General features: G+C 34.8%; 1 non-coding gene across 1 annotated transcript; it reads left to right on the top strand.

Moving 5' to 3' along the window:
• The first annotated feature begins 9,126 nt into the window (after positions 1-9,126).
• Positions 9,127-9,234, top strand: LOC116750085. Its single transcript, XR_004348818.1, has one exon. It is a non-coding gene; the product is annotated as a U6 spliceosomal RNA (small nuclear RNA).
• The last annotated feature ends 400 nt before the right edge of the window (positions 9,235-9,634 follow it).

The raw sequence follows: 9,634 nt of genomic DNA, 5'->3' as shown, positions 1-9,634 counted from the left end.
AATTAAAAGTAGGGAAAACATGTGGTAGAAACATGACCACCCAGATTTCCCCTTCATCACAGGTTGAAAACAGAGTCAGTTCATTCATAAGGGGGTATGAGACCCTTCCAATTTCCAAAGGCAAAATAAACTTAGAGCATCTCCCTTCACCTCTCAGAAGTCCCTTAGGAGCAACAAGAAGAATAAGAAATAGAAATGCATATCTGTATTCAACAAAAATCAGAGACAACTAAAATCACAAGTCAAAAAATAGATGAAATCACTATTAAAAGCAGTAAAGATCAAATAGGAGTTCATAAAAGTGTGGAGGGAAAATACATGGTGCTGTTGATCTCAGAAAATCGAGGAATCCAAGATTAAAGTCCTCTCTTTTCAGTTAAAAACTAAAATCCCTTATTTACAACAATGGAAAGGGCTGAACAGACTGGCAGAAAGAGCTTTCAAGAAAGCAATTGGTTTTGAGAATAAGAAGATACAGTTCAGGGAGAGGAATCACACAGATAAGGCACATTTGCACAAATTTATCTATCGGTGATCAGCAAGGGAAAAAAGAAACAGCATTAAAAGCCCACAGCTTCATCTTTCCTGTGGTTGGGAAGAAGTCAAGGCTAAAAGCACACACATAACAAATCTCTAAGCATAACAAATCTCTAAGCAACAGAGAAAAAAAATCCCCTTCTGGCTTGCAACCCAGCCCTAGCATCTTCCCTATAGAAAAATCCTACAAATAACTAGTCCAGGAAGAACTCTCTCCACTCAAAGATGTGTAATAAAAAAAGACACAGGGGGCTTCCCTGGTGGCGCAGTGGTTGAGAGTCCACCTGCCAATGCAGGGGACATGGGTTCGTGTCCCGGTCCGGGAAGATCCCACATGCCGCGGAGCAGCTGAGCCCGTGAGCCATGGCTGCTGAGCCTGCGCATCCGGAGCCTGTACTCTGCAACAGGAGAGGCTACAACAGTGAGAGCCCCGCATACCACAAAAAAAAAAAAAAAAAAGACACAGGATAGGATACTTACAAAGACAGTACATGACAGAAAAACGGGGATAGGTAAGCAAAAAAGTTACTCATGAGACAAATGTTTCCAGAGAGCAAATAAAGGTTATGAAAAAACACAGCACTAAGATACCATTAACAACAAAAATAAAGGAAACATCACTGACAATGCTTAAGAAAAAGGGAAGAATTAAAGTATCACAGAAATGATGGTGAATTTGCAAGTAAAGCACACAAATATATATAAACAGAAAATGCAGATATGCTGAAATAACAGTAAAGGGATTAGAATATAAGAAAAATATATCAAGATGCAAGGGAAATAAAGTTTAAAATGTTGTTAATGTTATTTATGTCTAGGATCAATAATACAATTTAAAGCTGGCAAATTAAGTATAAAAGTTATAAACATGGACAAATATGATAACAGAGAAAGAAAGAAAGAAAGGGGATGGTAATAAAAAAACAACATTAATCTTCTCATTGATCAAGAGAAACCAACAGAAACTATCTAAAAAGCAGAGGATTGAAAAGACTATATGAAATTATAGGGGTTTTTTTGTTTTGTTTTGTTTTGGAAATTATAGTTTTAAAGATGACCACTAAAACAAAAATATAAAACTTTCAAATTAACAAAATAAACACTCCCTCAAAATTTTAAAAATGTACATCATATAGTGAAAGATCTCAAAAATTAAGGCTAAAATATATAAATTATAACAAAGTAAAAGACAGACATAATGCCAAACATATCCATAATTATAAACATAAAAGGCTAAGTTAATCTATTGAAAGAAAAATACTTTCAGAAAGAATCAGGAAAAACTTATGCATTAGACAACAAGACATACTTCAAAAACAATGACTCTAAAAATGGCTGAAAATAAAAGCCTGGGCAGAGGTTAAAAAAAAATATATTAAATAAGGTTTAATTCAGAGCCAAAAATTATTAAATGAAAATTTAAAAGACAGTTTTATTCCTAAAGAACACAATTTGCAATGAATATAAAAGTTATGATTATCTGTATATCATATAAAATAGCATCAACATACATAAAGAAAAAGCTACAAATACACTAGGAAAAAATAGAGAGCAACATATTAATAATAGCAAGCTTTAATTCATCTTTCTCAGTCCATGACAGATTAAATGGACAGTCTTCAATAGATCAAAATAATAATGCATGAGGTAGATTTAAATAATAGATATCAACCTCTGTATTCTGAAAACAGCTTACATTTTATGAGGCTAGCATCACCCTGATACCAAAACCAGACAAGGACACCACAAAAAACAAACAAAGAAACAAAAACTACAGGCCAATATCCCTAATGAACATAGATGAAAAAAATCCTCAATAAAATATTAGCAAACCAAATTCAACAATACATTAAAAGTATCATACACCATGATCAAGTGGAATTTACTCCAGGGATGCAAGGATAGTTCAATATCCACAAACCAATCTATGTGATACACCACATTAAAAAATGGAGGATAAAAATGATATGATAATCTCAATAGATGCAGGAAAAACATTTAACAAAATTCAATATTTATGACAAAAAAAAACCTCTCAACAAAGTTGAGAGAACATACCTCAACATAGTAAGGGCTATATACGACAAGCCCGCAGCTAATAACATACTCAGCAGTGAAAAGCTGAAAGCTTTTCCTCAAAATCAGGAAAAAGAGAAGTATACTCACTCTTACCACTTATATTCAACGTAGTATTGGAAGTCCTACAGAGTAATTAGACAAGAAAAAGAGTAAAAGGCATACAAGTCAGAAGAAAAGTAAAACTGTCACTACTTGTAGATGACACAATACATATAGAAAATCCTGAAGACTCCACTAGAACTACTGTTAGGAAAAAAAATAAAATTCAGTAAAGTTGCAGAATATAAAATCAATATCCAAAAATCAGTTACATTTCTATACACTACTAATAAACTATCAGAAAAAGATATTAAGAAAACAATCCTATTTACAACTGTATAAATATAATAAAATACCTATGAATAAATATAACTACAGAAGTGAAAGACCTGTACACTGAAAGCTGTAAAACATTAAAGAAAGAAACTAATGAAGATATAAATAAGTAGAAATCTATTTTGTGCTCATGACTTGGAAGAATTAATATGGTTAAAATGACCAACAACAACCCAAAACCATCTACAGATTAAATGTGATCCCTATCAAAATTCTAATCGTATTTTTTATAGAACTAGAACAAATAATTCAAAAATGTGTATGGAATCACAAAAAAACTCTGAATAGCCAAGCAATCCTGAGAAAGAACAAAGCTGGAGGCACCACAGGCCCTGATTTTAAACTATATTACAAAGCTATTATAATCAAAACAGTGTGGTATTGTCATAAAAACAGACACATAGGTCAATGGAATAGAATAGAGAACTCAGAAATAAACCCATATATATATGGTCAATTAATTTACAACAAAGGGGCCAAGACTACAAAATGGGGAAAGGACAATCTCTTCAACAGATGGTGTTGTGAAAACAGAACAGCCACATGCAAAAGAATGAAACTAGACCACTATCTTACACTACACACAAAAATTAATTCCAAATGAATTAAAGACTTAACATAAGACCTGAAACCATAAAACTTCTAGAAGAAAACATAGGTGGTAAGCTCCTTGACGTTGGTCTTGGTAATGATTTTTTGGATTTGACATCAAAAACAAAGGCGACATAGTCAAAAATAAACAAATGCGCCTGCATCAAACTAAAAAGCTTTTGCACAGCAAAATGAAAAGGTAAGCTACCAAATGAGAGAAAATATTTGAAAATTATATATCTTATAAGGGGTTAATATCCAAAACATATTAAAAAACTTGGGCTTCCCTGGTGGCGCAGTGGTTGAGAGTCTGCCTGCCGATGCAGGGGACATGGGTTCGTGCCCCGGTCCGGGAGGATCCCACATGCCGCGGAGCGGCTGGGCCTGTGGGCCATGGCCGCTGAACCTGCGCATCCGGAGCCTGTGCTCCGCAATGGGTGAGGCCAAAGTCAGCAAATTCTTATAAATACTCCTCCTGTGAGGAAGTGGAGTCTATTAAAACGCAAAAAAAAAAAAAAAAAAAAAAAAAGGGGGCTTCCCTGGTGGCGCAGTGGTTGAGAGTCCGCCTGCCGATGCAGGGGACACGGGTTCGTGCCCCGGTCCAGGAAGATCCCATATGCCGCGGAGTGGCTGGGCCCGTGAGCCATGGCCGCTGAGCCTGCGCGTCCGGAGCCTGCGTTGCTCCGCAACGGGAGAGGCCACAACAGTGAGAGGCCTGCGTACCGCAAAAAAAAAAAAAAAAAACTTATAGGGCTCAATAACAAAAAGCAAACAATCTGATTTAGAAATGGGCAGAGGATTTGAATATATATTTTTCCAAACAAAGACATACAGATGGCCAACAGGTATATTAAAAGGCGCTCAACATCAGTAATCATCAGGGAAATGCAAATCAAAACCACACTGAGGTACCACCTCTTGGCTATTATCAAAAAGATAAGTAACAAGTGTTGGTGAGGATGTGGAGAAAAGGGAACCCTTGTGTACTGTTGGTAGGAATGTAAATTGGTGTAGCCACTATGAAAAATAGTATGGAGGTTCCTCAAAAAGTTAAAAACAGAACTACCATAGGATGAACTAATTCCACTGCTGAGTGTTTATCCAAAGGAAAAAGAATCACAATCCCAAAGAAATATCTGCATCCCCATGTTCACTGCAACATTATTTACAATAGTCAAGACCTGGAAGCAACCTAAGTGTCCACCTACAGATGAAGAGATGTTTTTAAATGTGAATAATATTCTAATATATATGTGTGTGTGTGTGTGTGTGTGTGTGTGTGTGTGTGTGTGTGTGTGTATATTACAATATTATTCAGCCATAAAAAAGAAGGAAACCCTGCCATTTGCAACAACATGAATGTACCCTGAAGGCATTATGTGAAGTAAAATAAGTCAGAAAGAGAAAGACAATACTGTATTATCCCACTTATATGTAGAATCTTAAAAAAAAAAAACCTCACAGAAACACAGAACAGATTGGTGGTTGCCAGAGGTAGGGGGTGGGGGTGGGCAAAATGGGTGAAAGTGGTCAAAACGTACAAACTTCCAGTTATAAAATAAGTTCTAGTAGGTAGGGTTATAATACTGTATTATATATTTGTAAATTGCTAAGAGAATAAATATTAAAAGTTCTAATCACAATAAAAAATATTGTAACTATGTAAGGTGATTATATTAACTAGATTTATCATGGTAATCAATTTGTAATATATACAAATATCAAATTGTGTTGTACACCTGTGTTATATGTCAATCATATCTCAATAAAAAATAAAATCATTATATGTTAACATTAATAAATTATTTAAATTAATAGCAATTTACTGAGAACAGTGGCATTGTTTTACATCTTTGCAAAATTTCTTTACTGTCTGGCTTAATATAAGATAGCTGGAATCTCATACCTGCTTCTGCATTCAGTCCGTACATGTCACATGTTACATGTCATATAACCTCAGGAAAATTCTTCTGTATACCCACAAGAGAAAAAGTGAAAAATGAAAATAGCTTATTAGTAGTATCATGAACATTGTTTTGACCTGACAGACCATCTGAAATGGTCCCAGGGGACACCAGGGGTCTTGAGACCACATGTGGAGAACTGTTGCTCTGAGAATTGCTTTCCTCCCCATATCCAACCTCACCACAATGGTTTCAGAGAGGTCAAGACCTTGCCATTTCTGCTGTATGAATCTCTCCAGGTGTCCATAGTTGACTAGTTGAGTAATAGAGAAGGAACCCAAGGAGACTTAATTTAACTTTCTCTCTGAAGAATTTATAATTAAGATGGAAAGATAATAAGTTAGTCCCTTGTCTGGCTGGACGGGTAATATATAAACATGAAACTGCGTGGCAGCTATCTTCAGAACACCATGTAGATTATATACTAGAGAAAGCCATTCTGCAAAGAGAAAACAATAATGCAAAGGATCAAGTGAAGTAGAGGTCAGAATTAGAGAGCATGCTGATGACTTGGCATCACACAGTCCAGGCCCTTTACAGTCTTCCTGCATTTGCAGTAATCAACACCTTGGCATTCCAATAATAAACTTCCATTTTCTTTTGGTTTCCTCATGTTAGTTCCTGATATTAGAGTCCTACTTAATACACAGTGGTTTTCTTTATAGTTATAATTGCTTTGAAACAGACAATATAACCTCAAAAGGGCATTTAGAAGTCCTGTGAAGCAGCTCTAAGTTGGAATTTTTTTTTTAAATATATTATTTCCTAAGAAATATGAAATTCAACAAGTATGTTGATTTCCTCCTGAAATGCTCACAGGCAAAAAGCTAACTGCACAAGCACAGCACTCATTACTTTGGAAATATCTAAATTATATTATTCTCGGTGGTCATTTTATATGTCCTAATAAAAAAAATGCAACAAATTATTTTCTAAAATGTAAAGGTTCACCTATATGAGAAATGGTAATATAAGATTAAAACTCAATATAGGATTAAAACTCAGAAGCAATTACAGTAGGGATTAGATATGGCCACGTTAATATGAATTTAGCTCTGATTTGAGGGAAAGGACATAAATTAAATGACAATTCTTCTAGAACTGGGATGTAGATACTTTTTCTTATGGCTAAGAAGGTCCTTTCAAAATGTCTTCTGGGGCTTCCCTGGTGGCGCAGTGGTTGAGAGTCCGCCTGCCGATGCAGGGGACGCGGGTTCGTGCCCCGGTCTGGGAGGATCCCACATGCCGCGGAGCGGCTGGGCCCGTGAGCCATGGCCGCTGAGCCTGCGCGTCCGGAGCCTGTCCTCCGCAACGGGAGAGGCCGCAACAGTGAGAGGCCCGCGTAACGCATAAAAAAAAAAAAAAAAAAAAAAAAAAAAAAAAATGTCTTCTGAATATGACTAATATTTGTTGAATATAACTTCACTTGCCTAGAGCTATGCAAGTGTTTCACAAACGTTATCATTTAATCCTCACAACAACCCAACGATGAAGATAATTATCCTCATTTTACAAATATGAGAAGTATAGTTCAGGAATATGGCCTGAGATCACATGGTTTACAAAACAAAGAGACTGAATATGAACCTGTATATTTAACTTCAAAGTCTGTACTTTCTCATTTAAACTACAGCAAATACATGCTTTGTACAGCTTAAATATTAAACCCAATTGAGAAAAATCAATCAAATAAAAATGAAGCACACACAAACTCAAGTAAATAAACTATATGCCCATCTTTTCAAGCATTCTATTTCTTTGCCCCGCTCATGGCAAGCATTCAACAAATATTTTTTAATTTATTAATACAGGAAATGGATTTGACTTATTGCTGAGAAATCATAAATGTGATCAGGTAAAAAGAAACCATATTGGAATTTTTAGACTACTTTTTTCCACTTGGTAAACTTTTGCTTCCCTCTTCAAATAATAAAAATAAAAAGTTCTTCACTCTTCATTAGCATTTATGTCTAAATGTCTTCCCTGATCAAGCTCCTGAGAAGAAAAATATGAAATATTATTCAGAGTCTATTAAAATTTGTTGAAAATATTTTATATCAAGTAATACACTAAAAGGTTTACATATATAATTTCATTTAATCTTTTTTAAAAAAAATTTTGGCCACACTGCATGGCATGTGGGATCTAGTTCCCGAACCAGGTATAGAACCTGAGCCCCTTGCAGTGGAAGCACTAAGTCTTAACCACTGGACTGCCAGGGAAGTCCCATTTCATTTAATCTTCATTACAGAAGAGGAAAGTAAAGTACACAGGTAATAAGTGTCTGTCCTTGGATTACTATGTCAGTAATTGTAAATCCAAAATCAGAGCCCAAGTCTTCTAAATCCTGTGTAGTTTCCATTATACCAGTAGCTTCCAAAGTGGGGTCTAAGTACCCAAGGAGTATACAGGATCAAAAAAATTATTAAAGCTTCTATTTATATATATTATAAATATACATTTATAGTATAAATTCTGTTACATACTATATATCTAATTATTTTTATGACTTACAAATTATATTAGTACAGTATAACAAGTATAAAATTTATACACAAATATATACTTATTGAGTAGATGTAAATAAAAATATATTGTTGATGGAAGTCACAGTCAAAAACTACACTATACCACACTGCCCTTCCATAAGTCTCTCCAAAACACACAATACACACACACAGAGTAAATTAAAGGAATAAATGGGCTAAGATCTTTGTCTACAGCCAGTACATGCTGAAACTTGACACAGACTAACCTTGTTCTGCTCACTCATAGGTATAAACTAGGAAATCCTCTGCCTGGAAAGCCTATCTCTAGACCTATCCTCTGGGAGCCTTCAATCATAAACATCAATAGTCCAGGCCTGCCACAGCTTCATCAACTTAGGTTTCTAGTTTCTTCATTAATAGGTCAAAGTTGGTTCAAAAAGGGCTGGTTGGGATGCCAATATACATGATATATGGAAAAAAAGAAAGTTTAAAGAAATAGAGGAACACTTAATTTAGGTATTGTAGAAGTCTTTCCTATCAAACTAATATGAACTGAATTCCCAAATTCAAAAAACAAAAGAAGTATTAAGAATCAGTAGGAGATTTTCAAAACAAACTCATCAAAACCTTTCAACAATATTCCAGTATAGACATAGCAGCTGATCAAAGCTAGCTCCTTAAAGCCCTATTTGTTAAAAACAGAAAGAACCAATTAGAAAAGAGAACCCAAGTAAATGGTAAGAAGTCAATTTAAAGGAATTAAAATAAGTAGTAGAATATCATCAGAAAAGAATAAAAGGAATATGAAGAAAAGGTAAAAATCTTACGTCAGTTCGAATTGAATAGACTATTCACAACAGCAAACTTCCAAAAAAAAAGAAGGGAAAGAACTGTTCAGGGGAAGCCTATCAGTTTAAGCCATACTCAAATATAAACCATAACGAATGCTAATAGTGTGAAAAGGTAAGACACTGAAAAAGTTAATAAGTCCCATTGGGCCAATTCAGGGATCCAACGACAAACCCCCAAAAATATAATTATCATTTTACTGAATCCACTACTATCACAAGGCAATAGGAACAAAGCCAATAGTACTTGCTTTGTCGGCACATATTACTAAAACTGAAATGATATAGAAAAGATTACTATAATCCCTATGCAAGGGTGAAATGCCAATTCTTAAACTGTTTTATATTTTTCTTATGTTTAAAAAATGTGCAAGAAGGATGAATCAGAAACTAATTAGTTACATACAGGTGTTAAGGGGGAACAAAATGGAAGGGATTGTGGAGAGGGCAGTGACTCTTTCATGAATATACATTTAATACAATTTTGACATTGACTTTTTGAATCATGTTGCTTTATGTATTCAAAAATAAAATTAAAAACACTAGGAGAACAAAACCTCAAATAATAGGAACAATATAACATAACTATATCCCAAGTTAAATAAGTAAACATATAAATAACCATACCAAAGGGGAAAATTAGGACTAACCTGAGTAACTTTAAAACATAGTAGTCTGGGAGAGAGGGGGGAGATAGCGAAAAAGTAAGACATGGAGATCACCTTCCTCCCCACAGATACATCAGAAATAC

Source organism: Phocoena sinus, chromosome 2 (genome assembly GCF_008692025.1).
Source record: "Phocoena sinus isolate mPhoSin1 chromosome 2, mPhoSin1.pri, whole genome shotgun sequence".
Lineage (NCBI taxonomy): Eukaryota > Metazoa > Chordata > Mammalia > Artiodactyla > Phocoenidae > Phocoena > Phocoena sinus.
Note: the sequence above shows the minus strand (reverse complement) of the source record. Positions and strands in the feature narration are given on the sequence as shown.